Here is an 18,798-nt window from a genome sequence, read left to right on the forward strand (position 1 = left end):
ATTTGTTATTATTTTGCACATAGAAAGAAAACCCTGAAGAAGGCTATTTGGGAATGATCAGGTAAACAGCCAGCTTTACTCCTGGTGATAAAATATGCACTTAAAAAACATGCCTTACTTGTATTTAAGTGACCATTCCTACAGACCTAGCTTACATTTATGAGCTTTTCCTCTGGCTTTCTGCATTATCATCTAGATTCCTTCAAGGTAGACAGTACTTTGCAATTTATAGTATTATGTCCTATAAATGACACCACTTCCAGTTTCATGCCACCTTCATAAAAACAGTTAGGCTACAGAACCTATTTCTTTCTTTTTACTTCTATGTGGTATCTTGTCATGATTTGGTAAAAAATCCAAACAAACAAAAACCCCACCCAAAGCCCAAAAGCAAATGCCAAACTACTACGGTCAATGTAACGTTATAAATGTCCCTTCTCTAAAAGCCAGTCAAAGGGGTTAGACTCAGAGCAGGTGTGCATAATCTGTAATTAATTTTCATACCTTTATTTTAAGCAAGAAGAACAAAATACAGGAGGCCACAGCACAGACTTGCAAGACACTGAATTATACAGATCATGGCAGCATGAATTTGTTTAGTTACATGGCTTTCATGTTTATGTATGCTTCTGTTATATACACCCGCACATACACAAAAAAAGAAGTAGATAACTGCCTCCGTAGGTGCCCAAAGGTCTGTTCCTTGCCTAGCTGTGAATCCCCTCAGTCACGCTCTGCACATCTCACTTCTCGGCCTCAAGAGATTCATAAAGTAGGCATGCTGCAAGCTGCAGTGCTCATCGTGAGATCAAACCTACAAAGTTGAGTCTTGCATAAAAATCGACTGGAGGAAGTGGTACTGCACTTTTTTTTCACCTAATATCCTAGTAATGAAGCATTCATCCAGGTTAAGTAAGAGTTATCATAGTTAAATACCAGGCAATAGGACTTCTGCGAGGACTTCTAAACTCTCCTGTTGCAACTTTTCTGTTTTGTCTTTAGATATCTGAGTACTTCTTGGGCTGAAGCAGTCTAATTTTAAAGGCATCAACAGCTCCAGCTCATCTTCATATGGACTCTGCATGGACATTCTCCGTGGTTTTCTATTTGATAGAATAGAAAATAGGCTTCTCTATTAGTGTGCTTGTTTTTACCAATCATATTCTGCAATACTTACTGCTTCACACAGGTATCTAGGTTTCATGGTGGGGTCCTGACATTGTCAGGCACTGAAGTGTTTTAAGTATTAGAGGTTAGGACTCCTCTCACTTGCATTTAGTTGTCAGTGAATTTAGACGTCTAATTCAAGTCACTCAGCAAGACTTGTGAGGTCAATGGAGACAGATGGGCTTCTCTCTGAGACAATTATCTTGGGATGAACTTTTAAATGGTTAAAATTAGGTGGGAACTGGTGAGTCCTAGCATAAATCGTTTTTCAGGCCTATCATTGATTTACACTATAAAAGGAAAAAGGAAAAGAGGTACTCTCCCAGGGGAGAAAGTGAGATCTAGGTGGCAGCCTGTTGCATTACAGTCCAGGAAACCTATATATAAATGTTTCTATATATAAACGTTTATTCCTGTTATGGCTGCCTGTGAGAAAGGCCTTGTACTTTCCATGACACTGCTTGAATAGTTCTGTGAATATGGACCAAAGTGTTTTCAAGTGCACCAAGAAAAGCCATCCTTTACCCCTCCTCCCCCCAAAAGTATGCTGGTTTTTTTTTTAGTTTGGTTTCTTTCCTTTTTTACCAATCTGAAATGTTGTTATTGTCATAGGTATAACTTTGAAAAAAATTAATTAGTTTTCAGTTTGAGAATTCATCTTTAAAAACTTAGGAGCAGGTAGAATTATTTTAAATGCTCCTCAAATGTAGAACCTAAATAATCTTTCTCCTTGCAATATTTGTTTAACTATCAGTTTGGAAAGAAATGGGTGAGACCTATATTTTCAAGGCATTTTAAGAGCCTTCTCCAAATTGGTGAGTCAGGATTTCTGACATTGCTTCCAAATTTGCTCTTGGAAGAGAATTTTTCTAATGGGGATTGCTTGTTTCTGTGTTCTTGTCAAAATAAACATCAAAGTGTAAAAGGACAAACTGTCATGTTTAGAATAAAGAATATAACTATCCATGTGTATGCAGTAAACTGTGTGAACAAAAGTGCAGCTGGTGAGAGAAATGATGCAAAATTGATGGTGCCTTTGGAAGCTCCAAGTGAAAAATCTATTAAATAGTTTCCAAGGTCATAGCTTTCTATGTATGGAGGGAATGATACCAATACAAAAAAGAACTTTGGCTGTTGTAAAGAGCCCAGTATTTAAAATAAATGTCCCTTTAAATAAAAGCTGCAATGACTAATTGCTGGTTAAGAAGCTTTCATAGTTTGAGTTTGAATAACTTTCTGTTATATTTCTTAGTCAAATAGAAAAAAAAATTTCTCAGAGCCTGAATTTTTTGCCTTCTTTCAAAACTTCCAACTCATCCATCTCTCCTAGAAAAAGACCATTAAATACTCTTAGAAATGAAGTCTAGAAATTCTTCCATCCTGCAAAATCCTCAATTTATAAGACAGAGATTTTTTCTAAATTTCACAAAAGCCAGCTTCTCTTTCTGCCTACCTAGCAAACCTCCTCAGCTTCATAAAAGCCCATATGTGTAAGAACCCAGATATAGCCCTTCAAATTTAAATATCTGGATAAAGGGGGACCAATATTTTGTGCTTCTTGAGGGGTTTGTTATTTTGTTTTAAAATACCCACAGGCTTGACAACTAGCTTGTAGGGGAAGAGAATACAGGCAAGTGAGACAAGAGGGAAAGCAGGGCTGCAGCAGAGGAGCGCTTTCGGGGTATGTGGGAATGGGAGGATGAATGCCTCAACACAGTTAAGTAAATTAGGGGGCTTATCCAAAGGTTAAGGCTTGGTGATTACCCCTAGAGGTTCTTTTACTGGCAGACACGAAAGGATCAGCTGAATGAAAGAATGCGGAATGAGGTATGCTGTTTAAAATAAATAAATAAATAAATAAATAAGGTCTGTTAAACTTTACAGAAAATAGATCTGTAAATGAGGGACTAAAGAAGAACCTTTTCCAAACTTCATTCGATGACTCCCTTTAATACCAAGTTTGTTGTGGATGAGTCATGGACACTCAAGTCAATTAAATCTATTTGCTGTGGTGAGCAATCCACAATAGACACCTACTGAAAAGCTATTTTCACTCCATGGATAGCATCAGCAATGTAATTATGGCCAATTCCAAACACATAGCCAGATTTCTTTACCCACATGGTTCACAACCACTGTCTCAGAGGTAAATATCACCAATACTGTTGCTATTACTTTAAAGGAATAAAATAAACAAATATCAATTGCATAAAACAGCCAAAAATCATGCATATGGTAGTATGCAATATGCCTTATACCTGTGATATACCCCTCTAATGGAAAAATCCTACTGAGATAGATAAAGTTGAAAATAATGTATTTAGAATTAATTAAACTTTCACAGACTTTTGCAAACAGAACCTTCAAGCTATTTTGTATTATATATGTGCCACTAATTGAGATTATTTTATATCTATCATTTAGGATTACCTTTTTCTGGGGCAAAATTGTTACAGAAGTTTATTGAATTAAACTTCTGTTTTTATATTAAGTTGATCAAAATGGGAGTAAATAAAAGAGAGGCTGAGGTACTTATTCATCTGGTAGCAATCAGTATGTGTCTACTGAACATAAGCTATATTTCTTTATGCAGCTATATGTCTAGTTCATAGGGTATAAGAACATAAGAAATAAGATAAAGGAAAATGACTACTAAAAGCTGATCTCTCTTTAACCAAGATTTAGACTTTGCATAATGAATACAGAAAAATTTAGAAGACTTTCTACATGGAAAATTCTGTTTTAATGTCAAGGAGAGTTTTCAGTTGACTGAATAGCATCAGGGTTTTTTTTTTTCCACATTATAGAATTTGCAATAATGTATATATCAGTTTAAAGAAGAATGTTGTCTAAAAATCTCTGTAAAATCAGCTATTTTTCCATGTTATTAGGAGGTAAAACATTGATTCTCTATGAAATGTTTTAAAGAGTAGCAAAATCTTAATATGTGATTTAACAGCATTGGATCTATGTTTTTAATATTGCCTCCATAATATATGCAATAAAAAGCCTTTTGAAAAGACTTATGAATCATAACAGAACTATATTAGCCTATTGTGATCTGTGATGAGCCAATATTTTCCATATAATTACGTACACCTCTGATAATAACATAGGAACCAATAAAAATATGATTGTGTGGGTGTGCTGACTACAACAGGTCATGATGGAGATTATATTAGAAAATGTCCCCACATAGGTGTTCATTTCATTTGATTTCATTTTCATGTCTATTACATTTCAAAGAGAATTAATTATATAGTACTGAAAAGCAGCTCTAACAAAATAGTAAGAAAGGAACAACTATCTCACTGTCTGCTACATACTATCAACACCAAAGTACAGTTTGGGCTCTTATTTTTATAATGGTATAGCTTAACTTTATTCTAGACTTTCACTTGTGTAACTGAGAAATTGTTCTTCTGAAAAACTGTGTTACTGTATTTGCATATTCTTCTTCCAATTGATTAATAGATGGGATGTAACTCAGCAAAACACTTAAGCACATGCCTGAAGTCAGGCAGATTAAAAGTTTATTCTGTTCAAAGGGACCGGAATAATACCCTGCCCTGGCTACTGCCAGGGCTACCACTTATTAGGGGATGTTTTTGGGAGGAACCAAAGAAGGAGAATGGAGGGATCTAGGTGATTTGGGAAGAGAAAACACGTGAAAACAGAGGAATAAGGGGATAAAAGGGGTCGGTCATGTGTAAAGAGATGGCTGGTCAGTTCATTTGCCTGGACACACTCTGCACCTGTCCTATCTTCTCATTAAACTCCTTTCTAACTGTTCTCCTTGGTGAGGAGCTCTCTTGCACGTGCCTGTGTGTGTGGCTGTCTAAGGACCAGCAGCTGGGGTGGTACCGTGGAGCAGAGGACCCGTGCGCCTGCGGTGCAGCCGCTGGAGTGAGCGAGGGTGCGTATGTCAGCATGCGGTTGCTAGCGAATATCAAACCAGGCTAGTCGGTGAGTAGGTTAAGCGGCCTGAGAGCCGGGCTGGTGTACACGGCTCTAAGGGCGAGATCATAGGGCAGCTGGCTGCCAGAGGGACCAAGGGTCCCAGCCCACCCTGGGGGTCGAGTGAGAGACCACCTGTGTGTGTGCACGTGTCTCTTGCAGGAAGCAATGGTGGTGAGCACGTCCAGGGCCAGCTACTGGATGGACTGAGTGTCTAAGACCAGCTACCGCAGGCATCCACATTGTATATATGTCCCTATTTCCCACTGAAAGACCTTCATCCTCATCAGTCAGAGAGTGGGCCAGGATGAGGCCACCGGTGCTTTGTGTTGTGTGAGCTGTTCTGTCTGTGTTAACCCGTGTGGCAGACAATGTGGGTGTATATGTGTGTGTTGTGTACATGTGTTTGCGTGTGTGCCTACTGGGAATACACGCTCAGCTTCGCTGCTGGCTGGACCTGGGGTCACGGAGCTGCAGCATCCTTGCCTCTGTCAGGCTATCAGACTCAGCATCTCCCTAACAGTCAACGTCTCTCCTGTGCTGGGGACCCAAAACTGGACACAGGACTCCAGATGAAGACTCACAAGTGCTGCGAAGAGGGGAATATTCACTTCTCTCAACTTGCTGGATGCTCTTTCATTAATGCCACCCAGGATGCAGACAGCCTTCGTGAGGTCTCCGCCAGGACTCTGCATTTAGCTCCGTCAAACCCACTGAGGTGTCTTTTGGCTGATCCCTCCAGCTTACCCAGGCACCTGTGAACAGCAGCACTGCTCGCTGGTGCATCAACCCCTTCCCCCAGGCTGGAGATGATGGCTTCCTCATTCGGTGTCTGGGTCCTCTCACCGCCTTCAGCACCTTCAGGGAAACGGTACCTTTAATCCAATTGATTTTAATTACGTTTGCAGACCTCCCTGTTATGACGGGGGCACTTAACTCTTGAAAGAAGGTTTTTATTTCCATACAGATATGCACATCCGCAAATCAGGATCCAGTTACAGGTGATTTCTCTCTTTGGTGAACTCCCAAGAACATGAGGGAACATGAAGTGTAAACGTCCTTTCTCTGAAGGAACAATACATTTTGTTAACATCTTGTCTGAACCTATGTCAGCGGCGAACGTGTGACGTACACATTGTTTGATACGGCTTCCTCTTGTTCTCTTCTCTGTAAGTTTGTCTCTGTGTATTTTTCAGTGTTTTTTGGATACTTTCAAAGGAAAAGTAGGACACAAAACAGAGCACTAGAAGCCAGTAACTAGGATTTATTTAGAAGAAAATAAATACTTCACACAAATAGAGACAGAAATAAATCTTTCCTTGATATATTTCAGTTTCCATTTCTCATTGTTATGATACCAGATATCTTTCTTGCTAGTGATGCAGGAGAGGCTTCTCAGTCCTAAAGCTGATTTGAATTTTTTTAGTGTTTGAGCCGTATGGCTTGAATATGTTATGTTTTTCTATTATAGTGAGGTATGGGAAATACAGAATAATATCTACTCTTAGTTAACTTGTAAATTTTGTCTTTCGTATTTGAAATCAACATTTCCATCTAAAATTACAACTAAATTCATAGCAGTGAGTAAAGAAATAAATCAGTTTTATTTTTATCTATGGAAATATTTCCCTCTCCTTTTTTTTAACTAGTATTTGCATTAGAAATAGGGAAGCAGGATCTCATACTTCTGCTTGTACCCCACATATACGGTCTTAGTTCCCTTTGAGTATCAATGACCGGCACTTTAGATACATATTGAAGACATTAAAAGAGTTAACACATGTATATAACATATTCCAGTTCGCCATAGATTTTATTCTAAAATATAAATATACAGATGCATCATATGTTCTTCCTCTTCAATTCTTCATTTATATTTAATAGCAAATTATATCCTTTCTGTAGATTTCTATTGGCTACTTTACAAAAATTCTTAGATTAGTTATAATTTTGTATTAGCAAGTAGGCCATTTCAATAACTCATAATTCATAAAGTTATTCCCACTTCAGTGTGTATGAGTCTGCATGCTCTCCTAAGCAGCTATTCTTATTCTGTTTTGAATATTGTTTTTCTACAGTCTATCATGCTTTTTTTCCTTAACTTTTTATGTCAATTTAAAAATAATATATGCAGCATAATCATGCAGCAAACAAGACCAGATTTGGCCTACAGAATTCGCATGGGCAAGGAAGATGAAATATTTTTGATTGGTTTTATTTGTAATAAAGTTCATTTTCACTGGCACAAAGCGATCTTTACATTCATTTCTCTGACAATATAAAAATCTTAAAACCTTCATTAGTAGCATTATACTATACCCTATTTCAAAAGACTGAATAAAGGGCCTTCAAGAAAGGGTTTTGTTATCCTATTGACTAAAAAAAATTCACTGACTAAGTAGTAATAATGAAATGATTAAAAACAGGTGCCTCCCTCCTGCTTACCTTTCCCAACTCCTTCTCCCCGAACAAATGAAAAAATAAACTCAAAAAGAATTTTAGCTGGAAGAGAGCAGGACATTTTATAGTGTTAACTGCTGTTTATGTCAAGATAAACTGGAAAGGCAGAAAGGATAATGAAAAAAGGCACCTCTGCGGAGCCAGAACACAACAAACAGGATAAAGGTTTGCTCACTGCACAAGGCAGTGAATTTTTAATCAGGGTGCTTCTGTATCCTGCAGTCTGTCTCTAGATAAATGTATGTTATCTATACCGTTCAGTAACATCAGTAGTTTTTCTCAAAAATTTTTGAAGAGCCTCTAATGCTTTAAATATGGCATCAAGGTGAATTATATACCAGGTGAATTGCTCTCATCTAGCCAGTTCTTTCTTCCACTTTTATTTTACGTTTTCAAAATTAATATATATCAATCCATGGGTTCCTCCTGCCACCAGCTTCCATCCCCAATCCAGTAAACCCTTTATATATATGCCATCGCTCTGATGTATAGTTCTGGTTGAAATAGACTTCATGGAAATACAAGTTAAAAGTAGAGACTATGGCGAAGGATTTTCACTGAATCAAAGAAAAATGCTCACTGCTTTGACAGACTGTATTTATGTCATGTCTAGATTTTTGGCCTTATTTTAAGGACTCTCTTTCTCCTTTTACACCCTAACTCCAGATGAGCCAAGCTTTTGGCTTTAACAACTATCTTTGTGCAAATGAAAACAGAAGTCCATGGTTCCTGCAGTCTTTCATTCAACCTGCATTTGCTCTTCTCCTCTTAAATTTTCACCTCAGCATCTCACTTTCAGCTTAATATGAACATTAACTGAACTCCTTCTTTCAGATCCTCACAGCATTAGATATATCTGATGATAGACAAAGATCCTTTCCTTAGGTTTATGCTGAATCTCTGACTGTATCACAGTTAAAAATAGCTACAATCAGTTACGCCTGCACCTATGTATCTCATAAAGAAAATCATACTTGTGCTTGAATATAGAACTACTGATATTATATACAAAGAAAAAGATAGTCTTCCTGTCAAACATCTTATCCATAAGTATTATCCTTTGAAACTAATAGAAGTTCAGTCTATGACCGAAGGGTCATAACCCTTCTTTTTCACTCGTGACCAAATTGTCTTTTATGTGCTTGTTCCAGTGTTATTGCGTGGCTATGGCAAAGCTCTGTTTAATATTATTGTTGCAAGATCAGAGCTCAAACCTCTAGAACAAATTTTCTTCTTATATATTGGAGTGCATGAAAGAGGAAAAGAAAAGGCAGTTTTAAGGACCAAATTTTACTTCAGGAAGCTTTTATTTCTGTTATCAACCAAACCAAGAGGTGAAATCATTTAGTATCTCGGTTCAGCAGTTTTAAAAAAGGATTGATAATATGGATTCTCACCTTTAGAGTTAGATTTCACAAAACTAGATTTAAATCTTCAACAACAATTTAATTTTATATATGCTTTATGCATTACTGAAATCTTAGATAAAGGGAGGAGACTTTGATCCCTACAAAATCTTGGTGTAATGTTACAGTGGAGGCCCTAATCTGACTAGTATTTATGTCAAGTAGGACACCAGAGCTTCAGCTAAGACTGGGTTACATAATGCCTATCACTGTACAACAGATTGACAGAGACAATGAAAGATGGTGAGAGGTAGAGAGACTGAATTGTTTTCCAGATATGTCGATTTCCCTCCATATATGGAACTTAGAGAGACTATCTTACATGTTTTTTGCCAAGTGAAATGAATCTAGCCCTAAATTCACAGAGCTTATGAAATTTATTTTTAACTGTTCAAAACAAAGTGTGAGCACTCTCTAAAAGTCAGCATCCTTAGTCAAAGCACCATATTAACTGAAATTATAAACAGGTGATGATAATTAACAATTATCATCTGTAAAGAATTGTCTGGGGTTTTCACATTGCAGAGCCCAATTCTGCTTGATTGCAAGCTGCTAGAAAATTTTAAGTATTTTTTTATCCTTTTTAGTAATAATTTTTTCCCCCATAATAGAATGATGAAGGATCCTCAGATCTTAACTAACCAAAGCCATATTTTTGCAGTTTCTACGAAAGACACAGACTTCCAAGAATGCTTAGAATCTATTTACAAATGGCAACCTCCTTTTCTTTTTAGTAGAAACTGAACACTTCTGAAAATTTCTATATTTTGTTGTAATGATCAATTAATTATTGCTTTACAAAATGGAAGTTGCTGCTGAGTTGTATTTTTAGTTTAGTTTGGTCTGAGTTTATAAAAAATTCCCATTGGTATCTGCACTTTGGATAGTCCCCTAGCTTTTTGGCATGTTTGGAATAAATATATGAGCAAGTAAAAAGAGGAATCATGATTCTTAGAAGGATAATATTTCAAACTATTCAGGGCATAGCAAGATAATAGAAAATATTTAGCAGAAAATATTTTCATTATTTGGAAACAATGCTGAAGGACTAACCAGTGAAAATATAACAGATGTTGTCCAGACAGTGATAGACAAGACCTACAGAAGGATGTGTGGGTGTCCTTTTGTCTGTCGAGTTATAAGTTTTTTGGAGAAGTTCTCCTTATTGTATGTCTATATAGCATGTAGTATAATATGTTCACCATATCAACCAGGGCATTAAACACTACAGCAATACAATCTATCTTGAAAAGTATAAAAATATACAGGAAATTAAGCTTTTAAGCAAACTTTTTAACAGTTATAAACCTTTGTGTATCTCAAATGGACCACTCAACCATATTCAAAGTGAAATCCTGCTGAATAGTTTGAAATCAAAGAAAAACCTAAACAAAGAACTACCTAAATTTTAATATTCTACAATAATTAAAATTCAATGAACACATATATTAGAGATTTGAGGTTGTGCTTGTTCTCTATTAAGTTTTTTGTGGATAGTGGAAGTTGAAGGGAATCCAAAATTTTAAAAAGTCTGAATATGTATTCAACCTTCTTTGTTCAAAAAGAAAATGAAACATTAGTTCATTTCCTTGAGTCTGGTATGTAGCTGTGGTTTCACTAAAGACAAGAAATGTTAAATTTGTGATTTATGCATGAGAGAATGGGTTTTTTTCACATTTCCATGAATATACTTTTATTGAAATGATCCTAGAATGACAATAGGGTGTTTCTACCTTAATTCAAAATTTATTTGACCAGATGACTGATTTCTGCAACAATGCATAACTTGGATTATTTGCAGACATTTTGTATATAAGCTGTCTGAAAACCTGGACAACTTTGCTTATACAAAGCAGCGTTTTTTTCATACTGTCTTACAAAATGCTCAACTTTCACTGGGATACCCTATGAAGCAATGAAGAAGAAATCGCAGGAAAAGTCAGTGGTGCACAAACCACAACACATTGCTGGACAATTCAAGAGAAAGAAAAATTTACTGAGATTCAGTGACTGGGCTCTGTTTTCTCTTTAACTACCACTCAGACTATTTTCACTGTAATCGTCCTATCTCCCCATCAGTCTAAGTACAGCATTCAAGATTCATGAGAGGTGTTGAGGTTCAGGGGAAAGAACTATTTTAAGAATCAGAGTTCATCTAGAAAAAGACAACCAAAGAAGTTTTTCTACAGTGCAAAGCCATCCAACATGGTAATATGACGGATTGCAAGTGGCACCAAGCTTTTGAGAGTACATGAAAATGTTCAATTTTGTATTAATTCAGGTAAAATAATGATGTTTATTATAAATTTATTAAATTTTTAGTTCTGAGTTTTGGCTTAGATTTGCTATAAAACTGATACCTACACATATTTGCAAGATGCTAAGAATTTAGGAACTGTTGTACAGGGTCACCTAGTCCTTCAGGCTCTATCCAACAGTGACCATCACAGCATGTCCACAAGAAAAATATTAGAAATAAGGTTAACATAGAGTGATCCTTTGGTATACCTGTTAAACTTTGAACATTGCACTTTACAACCTTTATAAGCAGAATGCGGCACCAAGGCCGTTATATGTAATAGTCAATGGAGCTATCCTTGAATTTGTACAATTCCTTTTTGAATCCATAAATACACTTGATGTTCATAACCCTCTATAAGAATGGATCCCCCAAAATATTTGCATTCTTTGAAAAAGATTACTTTCACTTTTAACCTAACACTTAATTAACTTTTTTGCTGTAAAGTGATGTATTCTGTACAAACAATCAATTTATTTAAATAAAACTAAAAGACGATATGCTCTTATTAGAAAAACATCAGAGTAGTTTTATTTGATAATGAACACTGTTTGACTGTAATCTTCATTATCTTCCTTTGGAAGAGACTGTTTGTGGAGCACATAGGTACTGTGCACTTGATTTTCAAAACAATATGAACAATTTCAAATGGTGAGGAGTTCTGAGGTTGTAGGTGATGCAACTCTTGTATTTATTTATGGTACGTTTCCATGTACAGAGTTTTGTATAGGCAAGCACTTCAGGCACTAACAAACACAAAGATTCCTGAATATTAGTGGAATTTATACGCATAGACTCCAACTGCATAAGACTCTATTTCTGCACAGAGGTTCGAGGGACTGAAACATGGATGTAAATACATTTGCTTACAGAAGTTCAAATGCACTTTTTCAGTTCAGGGGCCATATAGTCTATTCCGTTGCAACATGGCCAGCATCACTGCTTCTGAGATGGCTACAAGAAACCATGTGGTAAGAACTAAAGGAATAATTTCAGCACAAGATTGTCTTCTCATTTCTTATTCTTTTAAATAAGATTTGATTCTGAAAGCCAGTGATTAAAAAAAAAAAAAAAGATAACCAAGAACACAAATAACAAATACTGTTGAATTCTTACAACAAGATAATTTCAGATAATATAAATATGGAATGAGTAAACTTTGCACCAAAAAAAATCATCCATGTTATGTGTTAGATATCTGTTATACAAGTTCCTGTATAGACCACAGTATTTTTTTCCAGAAAAGACCATGCACCTGGTCAGCTCCAGAAACTGTTGGAGTCAATGGAAAGGCTCCCATTGCCTTCTGAATTGTGCTCATCTATTTTCAACATAAACAATGGACCTTTTTTATTAATCTGGTCTCTGTATCTGAACAGTATTCCAAATAGCAGACCAGATGTTTTGCTTACACTACTTTTCTGAGGACAGATCTAGCTGGTCTCTTGTGAAAACAAGCTGCTCTCATCCTAAAGCACTGTGTAGTATCTAAAGTATTATTTCCCAGATTTTACTCTCCAGGGAGGCAACAAATCAGAGTAAAGTAGTTTATCAGGAAAATCAGGCAACTACACAGTTTGCATAGCATTTCTGAAATTCAAAGTGTGGTGTTGCTATTGAGGTAAAACTTTCAGAAGCACTTTAAAGGCATGACTACGTGATCCAAAGCACATGCTAAAAATAATTGAGCTAGCTTCACAAAAGCTTTTCTATTGATAAAGCACAGTGCAATGCTGAGGTGCTCCATTTTGGAAAGTGAATAGTCCTCATAACTTTAAGACTCTTAACTTCTCTTTCACCTTGGCATTGCAAGACCTAGTGTTTCAGATAGCTACATCTTTTTTCTCAAAATTGCATTAAGTTATACCTTAAGATAATTTTTGTTTACTGGTTCATTTCTAACAGGCACCATAGAAAAAAAGACAATTAAAGAGATTATTTAGAATAAGAATTAGGAGAGTTATGAACCAAATGGACAGCATGTGAAGATGATATGGCAGTAGACAAAATGAGAGGTAGACATTTAGCACATAAAGGTTGGTATTATTGGCAAATCAAACTGTAGATAGTTACACATAGTTTACTTGCCCACCAGAGATGCACTTTGAGAGACCTGTGCAATGTGGATGTGTACCTCTCAGCTACTCACACTAGACTCCCTTTCTAGTCACTTCGATTAATGGAGTGGCATTCAGCTTGCAGATTATGTCACCTCACTTTAAGTGTCTACATGTTGATGTCTGCATGTGTGCTGTGGATGCCGTTCAGTCAATGGTATCTAGAATGGTACTCAATAGACCAGATATAATTGTCTGTTTAAGAGTCGGAATGCCTCATTAGACACCATAGACTCCATTGATTGCATTGTCTAAATCTCCAGTAACTGTAATAGGAGTTTGGATGACTCTCACTCATAGTCTTAAAATCATGTGTATTAAGGGAAAAGAATCCCACATATGAAATTCAGGACACAACTCATTTCATCCAGTAGAAAACATCAAAATAGGTCTACTAAGCCATACCCTGAAGTTCTTGATTTTCTATTTTGACTATGAACTTAGTCTAGATGGTGATTAACTCAGATGACTACAGCTGTCAGACAAATTCTACCCTAACTGATTAGCCTAGACACTAAATCGAGATTTTTAAAACCAATTACTCATCTTCAACTTCTAATGGCCATCTTAATATGAGTGGGGGCTGTTCAAGTTCTGATTCACCTACTCTGCAGAAGTTGAAATTGTCCAGATGAAGTCTACTTTTGGTCTCCAGGGTAACGGCAGTTTCCCAAAATGGCTATGTGACATTCTTAACAAGCATATCAAACCATTGGTCATGTTTCTTAGTATGTACAACATGCCTCTAAGCAGAGCAGGAAAAAAAGCAATCTGAAAAAAAAATTGTCTCCCTTTAGGTAGATTTTATAATACAAAAGACTCCTCTTAAATATGTATATTGTTAAGCTTAGCTTAATTGATCTGTTCAAAAAGAAAGATAAAACTATATGTAATGCTTTTATAATAGAGAATATTTTCACTGAATATAAAATTGTGAAACAACACTTCCCTCCCAATTCTGTCCCATATCAGTTGCGCAATATGTCTGATTGTTTAGATAACATTTTAATTAACATACTGTGATTTTTACTCTTCTCAGCTTTTTTGAATTAAGATAGTCTAAGCACATAGATTGCACTTAGACCTTGAACAAAAACACTATTTCTTTAGCAGAAATCCTCTGACTAGATCTGTAGTCTAGGTTAGGAACACAAACCAAAGAGTTACTACTGCTCAGCATTATAACAAAGTAATTCCCAAGATGCACTGACAGGATTTATCTTTGTGGTGGTATTACAGAAGATGTACTCTAGAGATGGAAGGCCATCTATTTAAAAATGAAGCAGTAGAGCTGCAGCTCCACACAACACTGGTAGCTTTAGAGAACAGTGATGAGGATTAATGTGACCAGCATTTACCTCAATTGACTCTGAAAGGAAATATTTTGTTTCTGTTCTCCTGTGGAAATTGTTTAATAGTGGGGGTGTGCGCATGGGCGCACACACACACACACACACCCCCTCTAACAGTCGAAAAAGTTAACCACCCATCATACAGTTACAATGAATAAATAATGCAGCATACAGAAGTCAGTCAGCTGTAGTTTAATGTCAATATTATTAAGGCCATTGTGGTTTTAATTGCTTACGCTCTTTAAAACATCAATTTAAACACATTATAACTGCTTTTCTACCACTAAGTGGTATCAGTATTGCACTGTTAGTTCTATTATACACATGGGAAATTTTTCATCAAAAAGTTGTTTTGCTCATTCTTTTTCATTTTAATTTCTTAAAATTTTACTACTCCATAATTTCAAGGATAATATGGACAAGCAAATGTAAATATATCTATAAAATACATACATTAAAGTATATCTAGTCATAAAAAGGGAGAGACAGGTATTTAATTCTGTGTCTTGCTGACCTCAATGAAGTTTATAGTAGTTCTACTTCAAATACAAGAGTTTACAGGAAATAAGAAGAACTCCTTCCTGACTCGAGTGACACATTCGGTGCTTCCAAAAGGCCAGATAACAGCTGACTACAGAGAAAGGGACTCACATCATGTAGAAACATGTGCCTGTCCCATCGTCACAACATACGGATGAAAACAGAAAGAACAGACAGATCCACAAATAGACTTACTGCGCATGCATTTGCCATCACATACAACCTCTGTTCATAAGGAGAAAATACACAAATGTATCTCCTTTTTGCAAGAAGAATGATACTTGCAATTCATAGATTACATTCCTCTCAGGTGCAAACCTGCTGAAAACAGTGGAATTATGCTTACTCTTAACTTGGCTCTTTAAATTAATTATGAGCTAACTGGTAAATTCTGATTTTTAATAAACTATATTGCTGTAATCAAATGAAAATACAGAACTTAGATTTTCTGCAATGCTAATTTATATACAGAGAAAGCATCATGTTTATTTAATTCCTGATCTCCTAGGAAAAAAGCTTGTTTGAGAAACTCTATTTGTGTTGTACTATTATGTTATTTTAAATTATTCAAAGGCTACAACAGATTTTTAGGACAGTTCATTAATTTTCAAAGTCTGCAGGTTAGAAGGGAGCAAATTTCTATAATCATGTATGTAACATTATTAGAAATTTTTTACTTTTGCTGATTTCAGCATGCTTGAAGCCACACAACATAGCCCTAGGCAAAATATGTATGATCTAGCAGAAAAAGGACAAACAATTATTTTTTCCAACAATAAATTTTCTGTTTCAATACCTAGAGCTCAAATGATTAATGCTAACACATTTTTGTCTTGTTGCATCTTTAACATAGAGTCAGAATTAACAATTTACATATAACTCAGGACTGATGTAAGGAATTCCTCAGTTTTAAATATGAAGCAATTAATTCACACAACACTGAAGTCATTATTTCACAGGTAATGATATCATACTTATGGGAATTTTCTTTTAAATTAAGTATCAATACTATATTTCAAAGTACAGCACATCAACCACTTCCATAACCACTTTAATGAGCTTTAGAAAGCTCATTGACACATATTCCAGAGTCAATGTGTTTTTAAGGTATATATGCCACTGTGATTTCTGGAAAAACAGATATTCTAAGACTAAAAATCTCAAGGTGGTTACTCTCTTCTCAGTGTGAATACGGTGAGGGATAATGTCTGAGAGGCAGAAGGTATTTTAATCCCTGCAGCATGTAAGGGCCAATCACACTGAGCTTTCTGTACTGGTAGGTAGGAAAACTGAGGGATCAGCTGGAAGTTTCCCTTTGAGTGAATCCAAATGGAAGCTGGCATACATCAAATCTCAAACTGGTACAGACTGTGATGCCTATGGGTCAGTCACCAATTCTGGTAGTTAGTGATGCTGTTATGAAAACATCCTTTTACTATCTTCACTGAGCTACTTTTTGTAGAGTTTTATGAACTTCAGTGAGACCAATAGTTGCCTTCCTACCAAGGGTCTAAAAATATAGTAAATATAAGGGATATGGCTTCTGGCTTCTCATGACCTGCTTCAAGCCTGTACTCTATACATCTCAGTCAGCTGCTTTAGGGACTTGAGGTTTTCACATCAGTACGATCCTGCGAATGCCTAACCAAACAAGCTGATTTGATATGATGTTTATAATAAGATATTCTAAATATTCATGATAACTTCTCTAGGTGCTGTGCTTTGAATGGTCTTTGCAGATATCTACCAAAATGTATTTATGTTCATACAACTAGCTAGCTGCATACCTAGAGATATATCTCTCTTAGTAGGCCATGTGATAGCAGAACTCTACAGCAATCTGTGAAGAAAATAAAGGTGAAATATCTAGCATTTGTCATTCAATATTTTGGAAATAAAGAGGAAGATGAGGATACCGCAACAAGGCTGGAAAACAGAAGAAGAATAATGGGAGGTACACATGGACGACCGCTTATCATAGAGTTCTGTAAATCATGGCTGTGTTGCAAACGTATGGCACGTTGGACCAGTAAAAGAAGAGAACAGTAACAGATTTGTCCTTTAGCCAAATCCTGTTAAAAACCAACTTACTAAAATCACTTTCTAAATCAAGGTAGGAGGCATAGGAAAATAGTAAACTACACAGTCTCAGATGGAGAGGATCCAGAAAAGGAAAGTTCAGATACAACTTCTCATTTTTCAGTGAAATTCACACTTTCAGAAGATCCCATGTTCCTAGTAACTGAAGATGCAGCCCAGAGCTGTAATTCTTTTCAGCTGTGGAACTGCCAAGATCCAAGCTCTGGAGCCATGGGATTGACTTTCTCAAGACAGGGGTAAAAGAAATTAAATTTGTAGACATGTTAGCACCACCTTGAATTTGCTGCTAGTCTGGTCTTAATAATGAAGAGTCTCTGGGCACTGCATGTTCAGTGCATGCACAATCACTCTGCTTTACACGCACAGAAATTCAGGTTCGCTGTTCTGGCCCAGAGCAATCGCACATCCCTATTTTTGTCCAGTAACAGAGATACAACACTGCAAAAGCTGGATCCTACCAGGGTCCTGGTCCATTGTAAACAGTGTAAATGCATTGTGGGAGCAGGCACAACTGCTCCTTAGACATCTCCATTAGCATACTACATGCTTGCTATCTAGCATGCAAAAAATTTATGGTTTATGCCACACAGTTTCCCTAGCACTGCACACCTCCTCCTGCCCCACTGCTTCACCGCTACTGGAACATGAAGCAGATGCTTCGCTGAGGTGCTATGGTTGGCCCAGTAACCACACGTTGCACACGGCTGGCCTACAAGGATTGGTATCTAGAGTTAGTTCCTGGAGCAGAACTAAACTAACTTCCTCTTTATTAACAAGAAAAGCTGAAGGATACTTAGGACATTTTGATAATTACAGCAACAGTAATAATTTCCAGAAGTAAATTCCCCATTATTCGTTACATCCCATTTTTTGTCCTTGTCTTTAACTAATAGCTTGTCTTTGAGCTGACAAATCGGATAGAGTGATATCTGTCTCTCTGACAAGGAACCATCTCAGGTCACCTCCAAAGGGCTCAGTCCAGCCCTTAATAAATGTTTATAATAGGATTGATCCTCACTGAGTCCTGCCCTTAGCAAATGTCTGTAAATACATGGATGCTCACTGTGTTCAGATGAAGATCAAGTCTTAAGTCTGTCTATTTCTGTCTGATTCTTTTAAAATTAGATGTTTTGCTGTAGAGCTGTGCCGAAATGCAGCAGCTGGGTAGAAGATCTCTATAATGATGGAGAATTAGATTTGTCTTTAATATCAAACCTGAATAAAACTTGCTACATTTAAAAAGAGAGGGATAAAAAAGGACATTCCTTGAATATGTGGAGGACTCAGGCTTTAGGATCATTATTCCACTCCTTTGTAACTACCTAGCTCTGTAATCCTGTAACACAGTATTGCCATTGCTAGTAACGGGCTCTAAGCTTTGTGCTGAGTTTCTGAGGGTT

Source organism: Dromaius novaehollandiae, chromosome 2 (genome assembly GCF_036370855.1).
Source record: "Dromaius novaehollandiae isolate bDroNov1 chromosome 2, bDroNov1.hap1, whole genome shotgun sequence".
In the NCBI taxonomy this organism is placed as follows: Eukaryota; Metazoa; Chordata; class Aves; order Casuariiformes; family Dromaiidae; genus Dromaius; species Dromaius novaehollandiae.